We start from the raw sequence: 20,261 nt of genomic DNA, 5'->3' as shown, positions 1-20,261 counted from the left end.
AGAGGATGTATGCACAGCCTTTTGTGACGTCTCCCAAGTGCAAGACAACAAAATGTCTTTGTCCAACTGGCTGAGAAGAACATCCTACACACCAGCCCATGCATGGAGATTTCATACTTTATGGACTGAAGGGACCAGAGGAAGGGGTGGGGAAATTCACAAGGACAGCTCTCTCAGATGTAAGTTCCGAGATTGGAGAAGGAAGGAGAGAGGTAGAGACAATACATCGCGTGAACTCTCTCTGTGTTCTTCCCCTCGCTCAGGTATACAATTCACAGTAACAAGACCCAGCGCTCACATAGCTCAGGGCTGGGACTGCCATTGACCAGGGAGAGATTAAGGGACTCTGTACTTTTTTTTTTCCTTTGAGACGGAGTCTCGCTCTGTCGCCCAGGCTACAGTGCAGTGGCGCGATCTCAGCTCACTGCAAGCTCCGTCTCCCAGGTTCATACCATTCTGCCTCAGCCTCCCGAGTAGCTGGGACTACAGGCGCCCGCCACCATGCCCGGCTAATTTTTTGTATTTTTAATAGAGACAGGGTTTCACTGTGTGTGCCAGGATGGTCTCGATCTCTTGACCTCGTGATCCACCCATGTCGGCCTCCCAAAGTGCTGGGATTACAGGCGTGAGCCACCACGCCCAGTCGGGACTCTGTACTCTTTATGACAAAGACCCCAGGAAGGGCAGGAAAGAGACCTTATGTGCAGTCTTTCACTTTTAGTTAAGTGATGATGATGGTGACAGTGGTGATGCTGTGACAGTGGTGACGAGGATGATGGTGGTGATGAAGGTGGTGGTTACGATGGTGGCGATGGTGATGATGATAATGATAATAATGTAGTGGTAACGGGGATGATGGTGGTGATGAAGGTGGTGGTTACGATGGTGGTGATGGTGATGATGGTGATGGTGATGGTGATAATGATAATAATGTAGTGGTAATGGGGATGATGGTGGTGGTGATAAGAGTGGTGGTGGTGATGATAGTGACGATGCTGCTGCTGCTGATTGTGGTGGTGCTGACGATGTGATCAGAGCAGCCTCCACTATGGCCAAGTACTTCTCAAGCTTCACCAAATTTAATACCTGCTATGATGCGTCCATTTTACAGATGAGAACACCAAGGCTTAGAGAGGTACTGGGACATCTCAAAGCCACACAGCTAGTAAGTCATGGGAGTGGCACTCACACCTGGATCTGCCTAACTCTAGACCCTGTGCTCTTTAGCACTGTTCTGCACTAGGCTTAGGAGACATCATTCTGCAGCAAGCACACTGCAGTGGGTGATACACCACGCTCTAGTAACAGGGTGCTGACATTCAAGTCCTGGCTCTGCCTCTCACTGGCTATGTGTTGTTCCTGGGCAACCTACTGGACCTCTCTGTGCCTTGATTTCCTCATTGTAAAATGGACATGATACTGCGTTTCATTAATTGAGAGACGTACAACTGAACCTCCCTTAAAACTGATGTGATAGTAAGTCTCTGGGCATATTCTTTTCTTTTCTGTTATTTTTTTCCCCATTTTCTGAGACAGCGTCTTGCTCTGTGACCCAGACTGGAGTTCAGTGTTGTGATCTCAGCTCACTGCAACCCCTGCCTCCCGGGTTCAAGCGATTCTCCTGTGTCAGCTTCCCGAGTAACCAGGATTACAGGTGTGCACCATCACACTTGGATAATTTTTGTATTTTTAGCAGAGACGAGGTTTCACCATGTTGGCCAGGGTAGTCTTGAACTCCTGACCTCAGGTGATCCGCCCGCCTCAGCCTCCCAAAATGCTGGGATTACAGGCGTGAGCCACCACGCCTAGCCACATTCTTTTCTTTCTTAGAGGTATGCAAGAAAATGGGGTATCTTACATGATATCTCAGATTTGATGATAAATGGTAGTATCTACCCTAGAGGGTTATTACAGAAAGTAGATGAGATAATACCTAGCCGAGTGCTTAGCGCACCCAGGCACTAAGTAAGCAATTATAAGAACTACTCTTATTTTGAAAAGTCTTACAGTTTAGCCAGTCTACAAAATGTATCCAAGTGTTTGTTAAGGAATTAAAATGGCCACACTTTGAGCCAGAACCCGTGTCAGAAAAAGTTCTCTGCCCTTACAGACCTTCACTGACCCCTACTCACACACACATCATCAGACTCACGTGGCCAGGAAGGGCCACAGGCAGGACCTGAACTCGGAGCTCTTCACGGCCCAGCACACACCGCCCAAACATGCAAGGTTTACATGCTGGCGACTCGGGCTACGACGTCACTGCTGTCACACTGGCAGTAATTAGAGCATCCCCAGAGGAACCCAGGCGGTAACAATACAAGAGGGAGCAGGGAGTTGTCCTGGGGGTGTTGGCTGCAGCCTCCAGGGCCCTTGTGTTTACTGTGAGCTAATGGATGAAATCAGCCTATGTGTGGGACCTCCCTTACCGGGGCCTGGATCACTGCTCTAGATGATCTACAGACTCCACTCAGGACAATGATTTCTGCTCCCTGTAGCCATGTGCCGCCCCTGCTCCGAGCCTGCTAGAAAAGGAGAGCCAGTGACAGCTTTGGAGGTGTCTCCACTGGTGGTGTGGGGAGAGAGGGGAAAGGGCCACCAGAAGGCCAATTCAGTCCACGTCCGCTTCTAGGAATGTTCTGAGCCTGGTAAAGCTCAGAGGAGGCCCGAGGCACCCCCATTCCATCACTGCGTGACTCGGGCCCAAGTGCCTAACTTCTCTGTGCCTCAGTTTCCTCCTCCATAAAATGGGGATAATAATAGGTCTTTCGTACATCTGTTGTGAAGGTTGAATGAGATAATCTGGGTAACCCATTTAGCATATGGTTGGAATGAAGTAATACTCAGTTAGTTATTATATTACGAGGCAACTGTCTTTGAGTACGTTCAGGAAGCAGCAGGGCACACCTGTGTCCTTCAACGGGAGCAGTGAGTATCCATCCCCTCTCAGAGGATGAAATGACGTAGGAATGAGCAAGAGCTCAGAACAAGAGAATGCCCTATGCAAATGTTCTTCCAGCAATCATTTCATGAGCAGCTACTGTGGCGGGTCCTAGGATACGCAGCGGACAATCCTGTCCTTGCCCACGTGATCTTGCAGTGTGGTCTGCTCTGACACTCAGCTGAAGTGTGAGCTGCATCTTCATGTGCCTGTTTCCCCTACTGGCCTGTGAGCCCCCCGGGAGCAGCGATGGTGACCGGTCCACAGAGGCCACCGCTGTATCCCCAGCACCAGCCCAGCATCTGGGACATCAAACCTACAAGCAAGTGGAAGAAAAAACTGAGCAAGGGTGAGGAACTGTATTTCAGGCCACACTCAAAGGCTCTGTCTTACAGAATCACCTACAACCTGTCTGTCCCTCTGTTTTTAGTGACTGAATTTTCCCATTTGTCCATTAGTAAAGCCTCCAACAGCTTTCCAGCTTTTGCCAAATCTCCACCTTTCCCTAATGGATTATGCCCTGAACCTGGGGCAGGGCTGTACCCAGCTGAGAACTCAGGCTTCGCCCGGTCCTGCTGAGAAAACAATGCCAGTTGCCAAGCCTGGCACCCCTGCCATGTCCTCCTGCCAGCCAGCAGGACTCCTGGGGCTGTGAAGGTTGTTGGTGCCAGGCTACAGGCAGCCCCAGACGAGCTGAGAGGTGGCAGGGTAGCCAAGCAGTTGGAGGAGGGGGCCGTGCGGTTATCAAATTCACAGCCAGCAGGTGGAGGAAGTAGGGCAGGTGGGCTCCCTGGGCCCTCCGCCGGGCATCCCTCCAGACTAGCGTTGCCCAACAGAACGTACTACAATGCTGGAAATGTTCTGTATCTGCACTGGCCACAGGTGGCTACTGAGCGCTCAGAATGCGGCTAGTGTGACCGAGGATCTGAATTCTTAAGTTTAATTTAGCATAGAACAGGCACATGTGGCTAGTGACTACTAGATTGCAGTCCAGGTACAGGCTCAGGGGTCAAGCCTAGGATTTGGCGTTAAACGGTGCCCCCAGAAGTTGGCAGAGAATGGAGGGTAGGTGAAACGAAGCATGGCTGATTTCTGAGACACATTCACTGCTCAAGAGGGATCAGGACACTGACAGCTCACATTCCTGAACAACTGCCTCTGGGCCACGCATGAGTGAAGCACATTAACTCACTTAACTGGCACAAATACACATCGTACATTACACTGCCACCCGGGGAGGTAGGAATGACAACAAGGCCCATTTTACAGATGAGGAGACTGAGGTTTGGAAAACCCTTCTCTCAGCAACAGCCTGATGCTATGGGTGACGTCCCGCTGGCTAGACCTCCCCGTCTCCCTCCTCCCACCCTAGGGCCCCCAACCTACAAAGCTACTTTTAATAAGTAACAGATATATTGTACTTATTTTTTTTTTTGAGACGGAGTCTCACTCTGTCGCCCAGGCTGGAGTGCAGTGGCTGGATCTCAGCTCACTGCAAGCTCCGCCTCCCGGGTTTACGCCATTCTCCTGGAGAGTAGCTGGGACTACAGGCGCCCGCCACCTCGCCCGGCTAGTTTTTTTGTATTTTTCAGTAGAGACGGGGTTTCACCGTGTTAGCCAGGATGGTCTCGATCTCCTGACCTCGTGATCCGCCCGTCTCGGCCTCCCAAAGTGCTGGGATTACAGGCTTGAGCCACCGAGCCCGGCCCCTGTACTTATTTTTAAAACAACACAAACACCCACTTTTCACTCATGAAATACAAGCCTCGATGTCCTCAGTCTCCCGCATCCCAGGTCAAAGGTGGAGTTCCTCTCCACTTCTTTCCAAACCTTAAAAGAGGAATAGCAGGGTATACCTTTCCTTATTAAAAGGATTCCCACACTACTACTTCACTTCACATTCTGGCAGCTCCTCTTCGTGAGACGGAGTCTAGCTCTGTTGTCCAGGTTGGAGTGCAGTGACACCAAGTCTAGCTCTGTTGTCCAGGTTGGAGTGCAGTGACACCAAGTCTAGCTCTGTTGTCCAGGTTGGAGTGCAGTGACACCAAGTCTAGCTCTGTTGTCCAGGCTGGAGTGCAGTGACACCATCTCGGCTCACTGCAACCTCTACCTCCCCAGTTCAAGCGATTCTCTTGCCTCCACCTCCCGAGTAGCTGGGATTACAGGCACCCGCCACCACACCTGGCTAATGTTGGTATTTTTAGTAGCGATGGGGTTTCACCATGTTGGCCAGGCTGGTCTCGAACTCCTAACCTCAAGTGATCCGCCCGTCTCAGCCTCTCAAAGTAGTGGGATTACAGGAGTGAGCCACTGCGCCCGGTCTAAAGATGCATTTTTGTGATCTCACTATTATGGCTTTGATAATAGGGGCCAAAGGTCATTTCATTTTATTATTGGTTATCTATATTTCTCTCTCAGTCTGAAACTTGCTGATATTTGAAGAAACTGGGATGTGAGGCAGGGACCAATCATGGGGGTGTGTCCGGGACGCAGGGGGTTTCTGGGAGGCAGGACTGACACTGGTGCTAACGCTGTGGAAGTCCCAGGCAGGCTAGCAGGGTGGTCACCAGGCTCGATGTGAACCGCCATTACTCTGCACTCAAACTGATTTCACAACCAGCCTGAGGGACCTTGGCGCCACTGACTCTGGGACTGTGGGCCACCAGGCAAGCAGGGCCAGCGATCAAGGAGCCTGGACTTGAAGTAAGGCTAAATGGGATTTGAGACCCCAGCTCGACCATGTGCAGGCCGGGCACCCTGGGGAAGTCGCTTCTTGGAGCCCCAGTCTCCTCGTCTATAACATAAGGATGGCAAGGCCTACCCCCCGTCGGGGAAGGAAACAAAGAACTAACAGAGCAAGCACACAGTAGGTGCTCCAAGAACACTAGCCCCGTCCACTCGCTATTAAGGGTCAGATGCAGAGACGTACTGCTTAGGAATGATTGCAGGAAAGAACCCCAGGTCTCATTTAATCCAACCTCGCATGCCCCCACCCTACCCCAGCAAATCTGCAAGGTGGTGGGGGCTCTTTCCAAGAGTGACCCTGTTCACAGAAACACGGCAGGGACCGATCACTGCTCAGAGAATGTCTGGGCAAACCCGACAGCCCAACTCCAGGCTAGTTTTGTAGACAGAGACGAGAAACGGAGCCCGAGGCAGTTGCCAGAAATTACCACTCTTGAGATCCAAGAGAGAGATGGCCGCTTCAGACGTGGCGCTGAAGGTCTCTGAAGCCTTGGGAAGAACATGTAAAAGAGCCCCTGGGAGAGAGGAGGGAAATGGGCCCAAGGACACGCCAGAACACGACATCAAAGTCACCCTGGGTTGGTGCCAGGATCGGGGCCAAGGCTGTCCTGGTGAGTGAGTCCACCAAGGGTCTCATGATGCAACTCTTTCGAGACAACCTTCCTCCAGTGAGGCTGAAGGCTGAGGGCAGCTGGGCGGGGGAAGGGGGAAGGGCTGGAAGAGAGTTGGAGTGAACCAGGTACGAGGTAATTTAAGCATAGATCAGCGTTGTTAGTGCAAGAGGCTATTTTCCGTGGGCATCTAGAGAGAGGCTTCCAGCCTGGGAGGCAGGGCTCCCGGGCACAGTTGAGGCAGGGTATGAGCAGCCACGGTGCTGAATGGGACACACGCAAGGTGCACAATGTGCTCACTAAGCCATGTCCTACGCACTCCGAGGATGGGACCGCTTGCTCGTCTGTACCAGGACCCCTGTGAGCCGGCAACTCTTTGGATGGCTTCTTTTCCCTTTTCTTTTCTCTCTTTTTTAATTATTTTTTTTAATAGAGATCAGATCTCACTATGTTGCCCAAACTGGTCTCAAACTCCTGGCTCCCACCTGGGCCTCCCAAAGTGCTGGGATTACAGGTGTGAGCCACTGCGCCAGGCTTTTTCGTAAATGAGACAGGATCTCACTCTATTACCCAGGCTGGAATGTGGTGGCGTGATGGCAGCTCGCTGCAGCCTCAAACTCCTGGGCTCAAGAGATCCTCTCACCTCAGCCTCCTGAGTAACTGGAACTATAGACACACATCACTGCATCTAGCTAATTTTTCAGGTTTGCTAGAGACAGGGTCTCACTATGTTGCCCATGCTGGTCTGGTCTCAAACTCCTGGCCTCAAGCAATCCTCCCACCTGAGTCTCACAAATGCTGGGATTGCAGGCATGAACCACTGCACCCGGCTGTCTTTTTTTCTTTAAGAGATTTTATTTTTGATAATAGCTTCAGATTTACAGAAAAACTGCAGAGTTAGTACCCAGAGTTCCCATAAACATACTCCACACCTCATTTCCCGACTATTTACATTTGACATTAGTGTGGTAAATTTGTTACAACTAATGAAATAATATTAAAACATTTTATTGCTAAAGTCCACACTCGATTCAGAGTACCTCAGTTTTTTCCCTAATGTCCCTTTTCTGTTTCACGATCCCATAGGACATTTCGTCATCACATGTCCGCAGGCTCCTCTGGGCTGTGATCATTTCTCAGCCTTGTCCCGGTCACGCACCTGGGACACAGGAGGGCTCCGGAAACGGAGGTCCTGATCACTGGTGGCCTTGGTGGAAGACTAACAACCCAAAGGCTTGGATTGGGAACGGAATGGGGACCTGGAACCAGGGATCGCTAGAGACAGAGCACCGGCGTCCCCTTTCAGCACATGTTAACAGAGAACCCAGTTCAAACAGGACAGCGTTTTTGCCAGGGAGAGCCTTTCCTCCGGCCGTCCCTGGTTCTCCTCCCAGGGACCTGCTGGGGCCTCCAGGAAGAAGGGGGCTTCTCTTGAGACGCTCAGTGTCCCACAGGGGTAGGGTGGGGCCCCCTGGCGTTTCCCCCTTGGCTCTTCAAAACTAGCCGTTCCAACACCTGCCAGGAGGCCAGTATTAGCACATTTTACAGATAAAAAAACTGAGGCTCAGAATGGAGCAGTGGTTTGCCCAAGGCAGTCCACTGAGAAGCAGCCAAGCCAGGTTCAACACCAGTGCCCTTCCCCTGCACAGCAGTGGCCCCATGACAGCCATCCCAGAAGTCTACTGCCAGTTCCCAGGCCACTGCCTCTGAACTGACAACACAGGGCGCTAGGATTGGCTTTTGGAAGGTACACGACCCCCAGAGGATGGGCCTTCTCCACCCCGTCCGTGGCTACACCAAGGGAGGTGGTCAAACAAGTGGAAATTTCTAAACAAGACAAAAAAACTATGGCTGCCCTTGGCTCAAATCACAGCAAACAACGATCGGGACAAGTCCTTCTGCAGAAGGGGTGAAGCCATCCCCCTTCCCTCGTTGATTCCCCAAGGGGAAGAGGGAAAAGGAAGATTCTAGCACAGGCCTGCTAGACAGTCAGCTTTGATGGACAGATGCTGGAGGGCTGAAGAAATCAGTGAAAACTGAATGAATGAATGAACGAATGAAAGTTAAGTGCACTTAATAATGAACGCTTAGCACCTACCACGATGCAGGCACTAGACACATTCACTGATTTAATCCTCACAACCAACCACCCTATGCAGCAAATACTGCTTCCATTTTACAGATGAGAAAACCGAGTCTCAAAGAGATTGACACCAGGTCAAAGTCACCCACCCGGGCAGTGGTGAAGCTATGGCTAAGCCAGCTCTTACCAGCTCCCAGAAGCCAACTGTGCCCATCTTTTCCAAACTCTTCATTTAAGCATCTCACTTTGGCCACAGTGGAAGTATTTACACAATAGGAACGGGCAAGCATTGCAAATCGGGACTTCCCCGGCACCCGGCAGAAAGATGCCGCCGCCTCTCTCTAGCCCGCTTGCCTCCTTGGCAGGACTGTTCTGTGGAATCAGTTCCTGCAGGTCTCGGCTGCTGGAAGGTAACACTGAATTCAAGAGAAACCAGGATCCCCTGAGGCCCAGCCAGTGCCACATCCCTCTGGGAGAGCCAGGGGCCAAACAGTGGTGGAAAAGAAGCAAAAAGAAAGAGAGCATGGGCCTGAGGCTGGCTACCCCTAAGTTCAGATGCTAGCTCCATTACCTACTGGGGGACCTCGCCCAAGTCATTTCATCATTCTGGGTCTCAGTTTTTGCCTCTGCAGAGTGGAGCAACGGAACCCCCAGAATGAGAAAGTATGTATAGAACGCATGCTACACAAGAGGTGCTCAGGAGCGGTCACTACGGATATTCTCAGGGGATACAGGATGATGGGGAGAGAGAACCAGGTGAGGTCACCCCAAGAGCATCCAGTTTAGAGGAAGGCAATGATGCACCCAGAAGGGAAAGCGTTCATAAGGGTGCTCCAGATGCCTTCCTAGTAAAACGCACGATCTTATTTAAACCTCTGAGTTCTCCAGGTGAGAAACTGCACCCCCTGTTCTAATTTACATCTCTTTCATTTTTGAGAGGCTGACAGTTTTTCACTGTATTTCTCTTTTGTTCTTTGCACCTTTTCCCCTCGAGGCAGTCACAGTTTCTCACTGATTCGCAGCTACTTTGGCTGATTAAGGTCATTTAACCCTTCATTTGTCAACCGGGCCACAAGTGCGTTTTCCCAGGTCACCGCTCGCCTTTCGGACTGGTTTATGGCGAGGCTGGTTGCTGGTCTGCTTTTCTGCGCTCAAGGGTCACTTTGTTATGGAGCCAAATCCAGCTCTCCTTGCCTTTGTGGTTTCTGTCCCCTTCTCAAAGAGAATGAGCCAAGGTTTGAGGCTCCTGCTGATCTGTTAGGTTGATTCCTACACATCGGGCTGAAAGCAAGAAACAAATGTAAAAGTTTCCGCTCTCCTCCCCCAGCAAGCCAACGGCTGTCATGCCGGGTCCTCCTCCCCATCAGGCCTTCACTCTAGGGTCACCCCCAGTCCCTGGAGCTCCTGCCTGGCACAGAGAGAGAGTGACTCACTACCGAGGCACGGTGCCCTTGCCCTGGGCCCCAGCCGCACGGAGATGGGAGACACACGGCCCATGGACTATGGGGCTTCTGCTGAGCTGTCCCTCACATGGGGGTTGGGGGCACAGCTCCCTTCTGATGGCCCCACTTTCAGTGGGCAGAGGGCAGGCATGTAGGCAGTGGGGAGAAAGAGGTGAAAGTTAGAGGGAAAGGCAGACTCTACTGACCACACTGAGGTCAGAGCTCAGGGTGAGGCCAGAGGGTCCCTCTCCCACTGGAGTTGCAAGGAAAAGGCAGAAAGACAAACCAAAGGACCTCAACATCAAGTCTGGGGATTCTCCCATCAAAGGTGCCCTATAAGGCAAGGCTCTGGTCCCTCTGGACCTTGGTCTCCTTATCTGCAAAATGGGCCTCTTTTCTGTATAGTTTCTTCCAGCTTCAAAAAAAACAAAAAACAAAAACATCACACACCGAACAGCTCACAGTCATCCAGCGTACAGCTCCCGGCATCCCTGGAAGAGGATACTGAGGCTTTCTGGCTTCAACTTCACTCAAAAGAAAGCCTGGAGAATGAAACATTAGGGGAAGCTTCTACCAGCTGCTAACAAGTCAAGGCCAAGTCAAGTCAACAACTGTTTATCAAGCACCTACTATGTGCCCAGGGCTGGAGATACACAGCAGTGAACAAAATAAACAGAACCTCTGCGCTTCGGGGAGCTGATAAGAAGCGGTGACGAAATAAGGTGAATGCCCTTTAGAAGGTGATCGGTTCTGTGGAAACGACACAGCAGGGGAGGGGCGGCGCGTGGAGAAGCAGAGCAGGAGGGCAGCATGGCACACAGCGAGAGGAAAAGGGAATTTCAGCCTAGCTCCTAGCAGAGCAAGGGGCTGACACTTCCCATGTGGTCTCTTGGGCGATCCTCACACCACCCCTGAAGGTGTGAAGTGGAAACTGAGGCCCAGAGACGTGGCATCCCTTGCCCAAAGTTGTGCAGCGAGGGGATTTCCAAAGTGAGTCTGCCTCCCTCCGTGCCACACTGCTTTCCTGAGGCCCAAATACTGCCTGACTCAGAGCTCCTGGGACTGGGGAAGGTAAGGATATGGCCAGGCCACCCCCTACACCTGCCACGGATGCCACATCCAAGAACGGAAAGAAGTGGATTCTGCCCTGTAGCAGTCGTGTCTCACTGCATGACATGCCTCTAGGACAAGCAAGTCCCTGCAAGGAAGTCTGCAGCTGCCCTGAGTGCAGCACAAGCTCCTGTGGTGCGGGGTTTCCGCTAGGCGGCAAAGCCTTGGACTTCGACAGGGGGATTCCTCCCAGCCTGGCACATGGCTCTGAAGACCCAGTGAGCATCCACAGAACCTGAATGGCTGAAGGATGCTTGTCTCTGGGTGCAGGAGGTACGAGAAGTCGCTCATACATACTGATGGCAAGCATATAGCCTGATAAATGCACATACTCATGTGACCACCACCCAGCACCCTAGAAGGCTCCCCACCACCCAGCACCCTAGAAGGCTCCCTCATGTCCCTTCTTGGCAATTCCCTCAAGAAGTAACTAACCATCATTCCAACCTCTATCACTACCGGGTAGTTTTGCCTGACCTTGAACTTCAGATAACTGGAATAATACACTATGTACTCCTTTTCTTTTCTTTTGCTCAACATAATGTCTGTGAGATTCTCCATGGTGTTTATTTTTCATTGTTGTGTATTACTCCATTGTATAACTAGGCCACAATTTGTTTATCTGTTCCACCGTTGATGGATACTTGGGTTGTTTCTATTTGGAGGCTACTATGACTAAGGCTGCTCTGAACATTCCTGTTTATGTCTGTTGGTAGACAGAAGCACTCAATTCTATTGGGAACAGAACTGGGATTAGAATCACTGGGTCTAGGAGAAGCAGGAATGAATGCATTAGACCCCTGCCAAGACCTGGTAGGCAGGCAATCTAGGAAGGCCTCCTTGTATAAGAAAAAACCGAGAGATCTAGTAATGTACCCAGAGTCACACAGCAAAGCTATGGTACCAAAACCCGTTGTACGTGGCTCCAGCTCCATGACCTCCTCACCCAGTCTGGCACGGGTGGGTACCATGAGCAGGACCTGCCTGAGAAAGAGCAGACAGGAAGAGTGTGAGGGAGGAATGCTCCTTCACTGTCTGAAAGAACAGCAAGGAACCCGATGTGTTCCCAGGAGGCTGGGAGACCAGGTACGGGGCCTGGTAGGCTGAGCAAACACAGAAGCATGAATAAGGCCTAAGTCCACCTAAACCCCAAGCACATAATTTTATCTGGAAGCCAACTCATCCAGCCACACCGGCGCGCCCTCCTTCTTGAGGAGAGGGCAGCCTCCAATCTGAAGCACCTTTGTCTCTCCCGGACTGTCCGAGACGGAGTGGCAGAAGCCTCGCTTGTCCAAACACACGATAGTCAACGTCTCCCAGGTCCGCCGCTGCCCAATTTCAGCCTCAAAGAACCAACTATTTGCCCCGGCCTCCCAAGTCTCTCGCCTGGAGTCTCTGGGCTAGTTATGAGTGTTTGGAAGACTCTCTGGCTCTGGTCCTGAAAGCTGAAGGAGGGCACAGGGGCATGTCCCCCCGTGACATTTGTGCCCGCTCCCCAAGTGCCAGTCTGACACAGGGCTGGGAAAAGCTGGGTGAGGGTTGGCACGTCCCAAAGGAGGCGGCGCTGTGCCCCAGAAGGAAGCAGATAGGAAAGCCAATCAGTGTGTGTTGAATGACAGCACGAATGAGTCAAACCTCTCCTGGGTGGGGGGCAGGTGGCAGACAGCCGCTGTCTTTGTGTCACTCCCTGCCCCTCTGAATCTCCCCTGCCCCGCTGCCATAAAGATGCCACAGTCACCACAGGAGGCTGCCATGTGTGTACCATGAGCCCACCTGGCAGCCACAGTTGATATGTCCAGAAGTCAGCATCGGCCTGAGCCCACCAATGTGGGGTTCCTTCTGAGGGATGTGAAGACTGGAGTGAGAAGGGCAGATGGTCTCCGTGGCAATGCTGAGCTGCAAAGTCTGCGCCAGGGGAAGCTGGCGGCCCCATGTTAGCAGGAGGGGAGGAGAGGAGCAGGAGAAGGACGCAGGAGTGCAGAGAGGAGCAGGGATGAAGGTGTCGCGGGCTCTGGCCCCTGCCCACCTGCTTGCCTACAACCCCTAGAGTTGGGCCGCTGGGACCTGCACCTGGAACAGGGAGAAAGGCTCCGCTTCTTGGAGAAAGCCCACTGCCACCCAGTGGGGCAAATCTTCCTTTGGAAGGTGGGCCATGGTACATGCCTCCTATCCATCTGGGCCCAGATCTTGGGCTGAAGCTCACGTACTGCCCTGTCCTTGGGGTTGGGGCATCCCTTGGCCGAAGGAGGGCTTTCTGTAATGCCATGGTTACCATGCCATTCCCCCAGTCCCTAAACTGATCCTGCCATCAGCTAAAATGTCTTAAGCCCCCTCTTGAAGGGTCTTAGTCCTTCACCAGGCACCCCCGAGCACTAACTCTTCATGAAACCCCCTCTGGAGACCCCTGCTCCATCCCGTCCTGCCCTGCAATGCCCACCCCCCCGTAGGTTCATGCCTCCCACCTGCATACAATCACCTGGGCACACACGCACTCATTTCGAGGATGCCTTCTTCCCCGCATGTTCTCCTTTGTGAATTCATTCGCTGTATGCTCGTCCATTAGCCTGCGCATGTTTTATTCAATCCCACATACATGCCTCCACTCATCAAATATTCATCAAACACCTATTCTGTGCCCGACTTGCATCTCCCTCTAGTCCCCAATTTCTAAACGTGCAGTCTGCAGGGTCATCAGCATCAGAATCACCCAGGTTTGCTTGTTTAAAATTTAGAGCAGCCTGACCCACTGCCCCACTGTCTCAAGAGCACACTCCTGGAACAGGCTCCCTGGCACTGAGGCGCAGCCTCGAGCTTGAGAACTCCTGGCTCCTGGCTGCTGGCACAGGCCAGCTTTGCTTCTTCTCATTCTCATATTTTCCCTCTTCCCCCCACATCAACCCTAGGGGATTCCAGGGAGGAGCTCAGAGGCACATTACATGGAAGACTAGATTCCTCTCTAATAGCTATGTGGTTTTATTTCTGCTCTGAGAGCATTAAATGTGTAACACACACTCGTAAAGACACATATGTACTTTTAAATCAAGTCTCTGGAGGTCATCGTGAGCACATCTTAGACATCAGAGACTTCCCCAAGAAAGGCACCTTAAGTGGGGTTGGAAGTAGGGGTGATATGGAAGAAGGCCCCAGTGCAAAAATGTCTATTCTCAGCACCCCACCCCCGGGTGCCCAGCTTCCTTGCCTGGGTGAGAGGGCTGCGCACTTTTCTCCCCTGGCAGGTGTATCTGACCAACTAAAATCTGGGCTCCACTGTGATGTCACCATCTGCTTCTCTCCTACCCGCCCCAGTGGCTTTTCCAGACCATATATATCGATCTGTCCTAAAACTGCTAGGTAGAAGGAGAGGACGAAATGGGCGAATGGCTGGCCTACTGGCCCTGGGCTCAGGCTGTGCAGCTCTTTCCACTCCAGGAAGACGGGCCCTGAAGGCCAGACCCAGGCACCAGCTGTTGGAGACAGCTAGGCTGCAGCATGGGGTTGGCTCTTCAGCCTGTGGTCTGCGAGGGAAGGCTGGCTCTTCCAAGGCGCCATTAATGGCCCTGATAGTGCTGACCCTCCCTCAGCACAATCAGGGCTAAAAGGCAGAAGCCTTTCTAGATATCGATCTGTTTTCCAGGGCACCTCTGCACCATGAAGCCCCATAATAAAAGCTAAGAGTCTAGGAGAGACGGCCCAAGATTGCACAGCTCATGATAATAAGAGAACATGCCAACCAAGAAGTGTACCGATTGCCATGCAAGAGCATCATGCTCAATATGGAACCCGAACCACCTTGCTCAGTCCACACCAGTGCCTCAGCTTAATGTGCACATATATTGCCTGGGGGTTTTGTGAACATGCAGACTATAATGCGGTACGTGTCGGTGTGGCCCAAGATGCTACATCTCTAACAAGCTCCCAGGTGAGGCCGACGCTGCTGGTCCGTAGACTACACCTTGGATGGAAAGAAGTGTTGCTATTATCATCACTCCCATTTTACCAAGAAGGAAACCGCAGCAGCTGGCAGAGTTTGTGACTTGCCTGGAGTCCACAAAGCAGAAAGAGGCAGAGCTGGGATTTGAACTCAGGACTTCTGGCTCCAAGGTATGAGCGCCAAGCCCTAAGCCAAGATGACCCTCTCAAGGCAAGCTTGAGGCTTTGCTGTATTCTCGTTGTTCCTCTGTGTCTGCCACCAGGTGCCAGCCAGGTTGTAGTTCGCCTGTAGACACCTTTTCAGGAACTGGAAGACAACGCCCCCTCTTGGCAGATGATGGGAGCCATGGCCAGCTAGCTAGGGGAGGCTCTGTGCAAAACAAGACGGTTTTTCCTTTGGGCAGGTCAGCGCCTTGCCAGGGCACATGAGACTCCAGCCCACTAGACCCCACACCATGATGAGGTCTAAAATCAAAACTGCGTAACCCTCGGCAGAAAGCTCTGCTCACCAGTTCTGCATCCTACTCAGCTCCAGGAGACGGCAGATACCAGCAGACGAGGGCAAGGGCTTTGGATTCCAACAGCCCTGAGTTCAAATCCTGCCTCTCCTACTTGGCTGCTGTGTGACTTTGAGCAAGTGACTGTACCCTTCTGAGCTTCAGTTTCCACATTTGAAAAAAGAAGGAAAATATTCACATCCCTCACTGGATGGGTATTTGGTAAGAACTTGGAGCCCTTCGATGCTGGCACAGAGTCAGCACTAGACAGATGAATGAACCACCCAGCATGGCGTAGAGAAGGTCACCAGAAGAAATGTGCAATGCACCCATCTGGGGCCATCCGCCGGGCATGGGGGCAGACATGGCTAGGAAGGAAGGGAAAGGACACCCTGGCAGCCATGCTTTGCCACATGTCCTACTCTCACAGGCTCCAGCCCTGGGATCATCACCCTGGTCCAAGAGGCCTGCAGCTGGGTGCCTGCCAACACTGTCAGCACTACAAGTTAGCCTCAAACGGATTTGCTTGAGGGCAGAAGGATACAGCACCTTGCCAGTGGTTTCTGGGATGAGAGAATGCTGATGAGGCATTCCTTGTGAACAGGGCCCTCTTGTCAGGACTAAGAAGACCCGGATTTGAATCCTGGCTGCTTAGACCGTGAGTGGGGTAAGCCCGGGCAGGGATGGCCCTCTGTGGAGGCTCAGTGTGCTCTGCTGCACAATGGGGGCCAAGGGTCCCAGGAGATCCAAGTTTGGCTCGGTACTTGGCACAGACCACAGCTCACTCAATGTAACTTAGAACTGTCGGCTGCATCCTCATCTCATAAATGACCTTTCTGGCCTTCCAATGGCTCTGTCCAACAACCACGGAACCCTCAGCTTCCCTCCCTCACACATTTACGTCTAACCCACGAATGTGTCCTGCCCTCTTTACCAGCAGATAGGTCCTGAGTCTGACCACTGTCACGTCCTCTGCCCAAGGTATTTATCAGCCTCCTCTCTCACCTGGATTACTACAACAGCCCCCAGCAGGCACCCCAGCTCCCACACTTGCCTGGATTTAGACCGCACCATCTAGGAAGAAGACTGGGATGGTGGAAACGTTCTGTATCCGGGCTGGGTACTGAGCACCCGAAATGTACCTACTGAAACTGAGGAACTGAATTTTCAACTTTATTGCTTCAATTAATTTAAATTCCAATGGCTACACACGCCCAGTGGCTACTAGACTGGAGGTTTAGAATACTGTCCATACAGCGGCTGAGGGATGCTTTTTAAAGCCAGAGTCAGATTTTATCCTCTGTCTGCTCCAAACCCTCCAAAGCTCTCCTCAATCCGAAGAAAACTCAAGGCCGGGGCAATTGTCTGCGAGGCCCTCTGTAATTGCTGGCTCTACCTCTCATACCCCAGCTCCTGCCACCCTCTTTCCCTCACTCTGTAGTAGCCCCCACTGGCTTCCTTGAAGTTCCTAAACCCGACAAGCCCCACTCCTACTTCAGGGCCCTCTGCACATACTCTGCCTACTCCCACTCCACCCTTCCCTCCACCACACATCTGCTAAATGTCTGCAGAGCTGGGTCCCTTAACTCACAGCTCTGTTCAATGTTGTCCCTGAACCCAGGAAAGGACACCCTAAGTCCTGTGCACCTGAGGTCCCCCTGCCTTATTTCTCTAAAGCACCGACGATCACCTAAAATATTAAGTGATCTATAGTCACGGCCAGGCACAGTGACTCACGCCTGCAATCCCAGCACTTTGGGAGCCAAGGCGGGTGAATCATTTGAGGTCAGGAGTTCGAGATCAGCCTGGTCAACACGGTGAAACCCTGTCTCTACAAAAATTAGCCAGGCGTGGTGGCATGTGCCTGTAATCCCAGCTACTTAGGAGGCTAAGGCATGAGAATTGCTTGAACCCAGAAGGCGAAGATTGCAGTGAAGCGAGATTGCGCCACTGCACTCTAGCCTGGGTGACGGAGTGAGACTGTCTCCAAAGAGAAAAAATAGTCATGCATTACTTAACAATGGGGATAGGTTCTGAGAAATGCGTTTTCAGAGATTATGCCATTGTGTAAACATCATAGAGTGTATTTACACAAACCTACATGGTATATAGCCTACTACACACCTATGGCTGGGCTACAAACCTGTACAGAATGTTACTGTCCTGAATACTGCAGGCAGCTGTAGCACAGTGGTATTTGTGTATCTAAACATATTTAAACACAGAAGAGGTACAGTGAAAATACGGCATAAATGATAAAAATGGTTTACTCGTATAGAGCATTTACCATGAACGGAGCCTACGGGACTGGAAGCTGTTCTGGGTGGCTGGGTGAGTGAGTGAATGTGATGGCCTGAGACATTACCTTACACTACTGTAGACTTCGTAAACACTGTACACTTAGGCTACGCTACATTTGTAAATAACTATTTTTCTTTTTTTAAGACAGAGTCTCGCTCTGTCGCCCAGGCTGGAGTGCAGTGGCGTGGTCGTGGCCACTGCAACCTCTGCCTCCCTGGTTTAAGTAATTCTCCTGCCTCAGGCTCCTGAGTAGCTGGGATTACAGGTGCACACCACTATGCTCAGCTAATTTTTGTATTTTTGGTAGAGACGGTGTTTCACCATGTTGGCCGGGCTGGTCTCAAACTCCTGACCTCAGATGATCTACCTACCTCAGCCTCCCAAAGTGCTGGGATTACAGGCATGAGCTACCACGCCCGGCCCCACAATGCCTTTCTCTGTATACCACCTGAAAGACTTGCCTGAGGCTCTTTTTTAATACGTGGAAGGAGTACACCACAAAATAACAATAAAATGTACAGTATAGCGAATGCACAAGCCAGTAACTTAGTTGTTTACTATCAAGTCTTATGCACTGTGCTACTGTAGGTGCTGTGCTTTTGCACAACTGGCAGTGCGACAGGTTTACACCAGCACCACCACCAACACCCGAGCAATGCGTTGCACCATGACATCTCTACGGCTATGGCATCAGCAGGTGACAGGAATTTCTCAGCTCCATTATGATCTTACGGGACCACTATCACACACTGACCACGTCACTATGCAGTGCATGGCTGTTGTTTCCATGTTTCTCTTCTCTCCCCTTACCTGAACTTAGGAATATGAAAACAGATTTAACTACTGTGTTCGTTGCTCTATCTCCTGCACCTAGAACAGCTTGAGAAACACAACAGGCTTTCAATGAAGAGCAACAAAAGAACCACCAGGCTGGCCCAGCGTGAAATAAGTGACCACTGTTGCTGCTGTAATAATACATTTTCACCATCACTCCTACCCCAAGCCCACCTAGGCCATGTTCGGGGTCTGATGTCAAACTGTCTGGTTTGCTCAGCCAGGCTTGGTGTTCCCTTTTAAATAAAAACAAAAGAGCACCACCCTCTTCCTCTGCCCAGCACGCCCTGCCTGTGGAGGGCAAGAAGCTGGAAGCTGCACACAGAAGAAGGAAGTCCTGGTGGCTTTGGGCGGCAGGAGGGGCGCCCAGGCCTGGTTGCCAGGTAACCCCCGATCATTCACAAACACGGGGTAATGCGGATCCCACAAGGAGAGGGCTGTGTGTTTACTCAGACATCTTATCTGCTGGGCTCGCCTGCCAGTGTTTGCACCTCGCTTTCAAAGGACAAAGTACCTGATGGCGGGGTGGGGGAGGTGACGCTGAAGGGAACAGAGTCAGGATGCCTGCAGGCGGGAGGAACAGCGGACCTACTGTGCGCAGCCACTCTCAACACACTTTCTGCCAAGCTCCTGGCATTGGGGGCTGAAATGAGACAATCCAAGAAAGGCTTCCTGGGGTGCCAAGCAGCAAATACTCACAGGTGCCTCGGCTGTGCTCATTCCAAGACGTGCTCAGGACAATTTTCCCAGCTGCCTGCCTGGCTGGCCTGCCTCCTCCCCACGCCTCCTGTCTTTCCTTCTGCCCCTCGCTCACTCCAACCCAGGCTGTCTCCACCTCGGCACTGTTGACAAATGGGGCTGGGTCATCTTTGCAGTGGGGGCTGTCCTGTGTGTGTGCAGGGCATTGAGCAGCATCCCTGGTCCCTAACTGCTGTTAGTGGAAATGTAAAATGTGGCAGCCACTATGGAAAATAATCTGGCAGGTCCTCAAAAACTTAACAAGAGAAGAGCTGTATCATCCAGCCATTCCATCCAAACCAGGTACAGACCCAAAAGATTTGGAAGCATGGTCTGGGTGTGGTATCTGTAAACCTACGTTCACTGCAGCACTATCTCTAACGGCCGAGAGGTGGAAGAAACCTCGTGTCCGCTGATGGACGGACAGATGGAGAAGCACAGTGCAGCATACACAGACAATGGAATATCAGCCATAAAAGAGAAAGAAATTCTGACACATGCTACAATATGAAAGAATCTTAAGGACATGATGTCTAGTGAAATAAGCCAACCACAAAGGATAAATATTGTGTGACTGCATTTGCATGAAGTACTTAGAGCAGTCAAATTCATACAGACAGAGAGTAGAATGGTAGGTGTCAGGGATTCGGGGAGAGGGAATGGGGAGTCAGTGTTGAACGGGGACAGAGTCTCTGTTTGGTAAGATGAAAAGAGTTCTGGAGATGGAGGGTAGTGATGGTTGCACAATGGGAATCTACTTAATGCCACAGAACTGTATGTTAAAAACACTTCCGATTTGGTGAATTTGATGTTATGTGTATTTCACCACGATTTTCTTGTTTTTTGAGACAGGTTCTTGGTCTGTCATTCAGGCTGGAGTGCAGTAGCACCATCATAGCTCACTGTAGCCTTGAACCAGGCGATCCTCCCGCCTTGGCCTCCTGAGTAGCTGGGACCACAGATGGACACTACCATGCCTGGCTAATTAAAAATTTTTTTGCAGAAACGAGGTCTCACTGTGTTGCCTAA

General features: G+C 51.6%; 1 protein-coding gene across 1 annotated transcript in view; it reads right to left on the bottom strand.

The window, feature by feature from the left end:
- CMIP (c-Maf inducing protein) overlaps window positions 1-20,261 on the bottom strand; it is a 266,897-nt gene that overhangs the window by 132,431 nt on the left and 114,205 nt on the right. The window lies entirely within an intron of this gene.

Source organism: Macaca thibetana, chromosome 20 (assembly GCF_024542745.1).
Source record: "Macaca thibetana thibetana isolate TM-01 chromosome 20, ASM2454274v1, whole genome shotgun sequence".
NCBI classification, from domain to species: Eukaryota; Metazoa; Chordata; class Mammalia; order Primates; family Cercopithecidae; genus Macaca; species Macaca thibetana.
The sequence above is the reverse complement of the archived record's forward strand: the minus strand, read 5'-3'. Positions and strand labels throughout refer to the sequence as shown.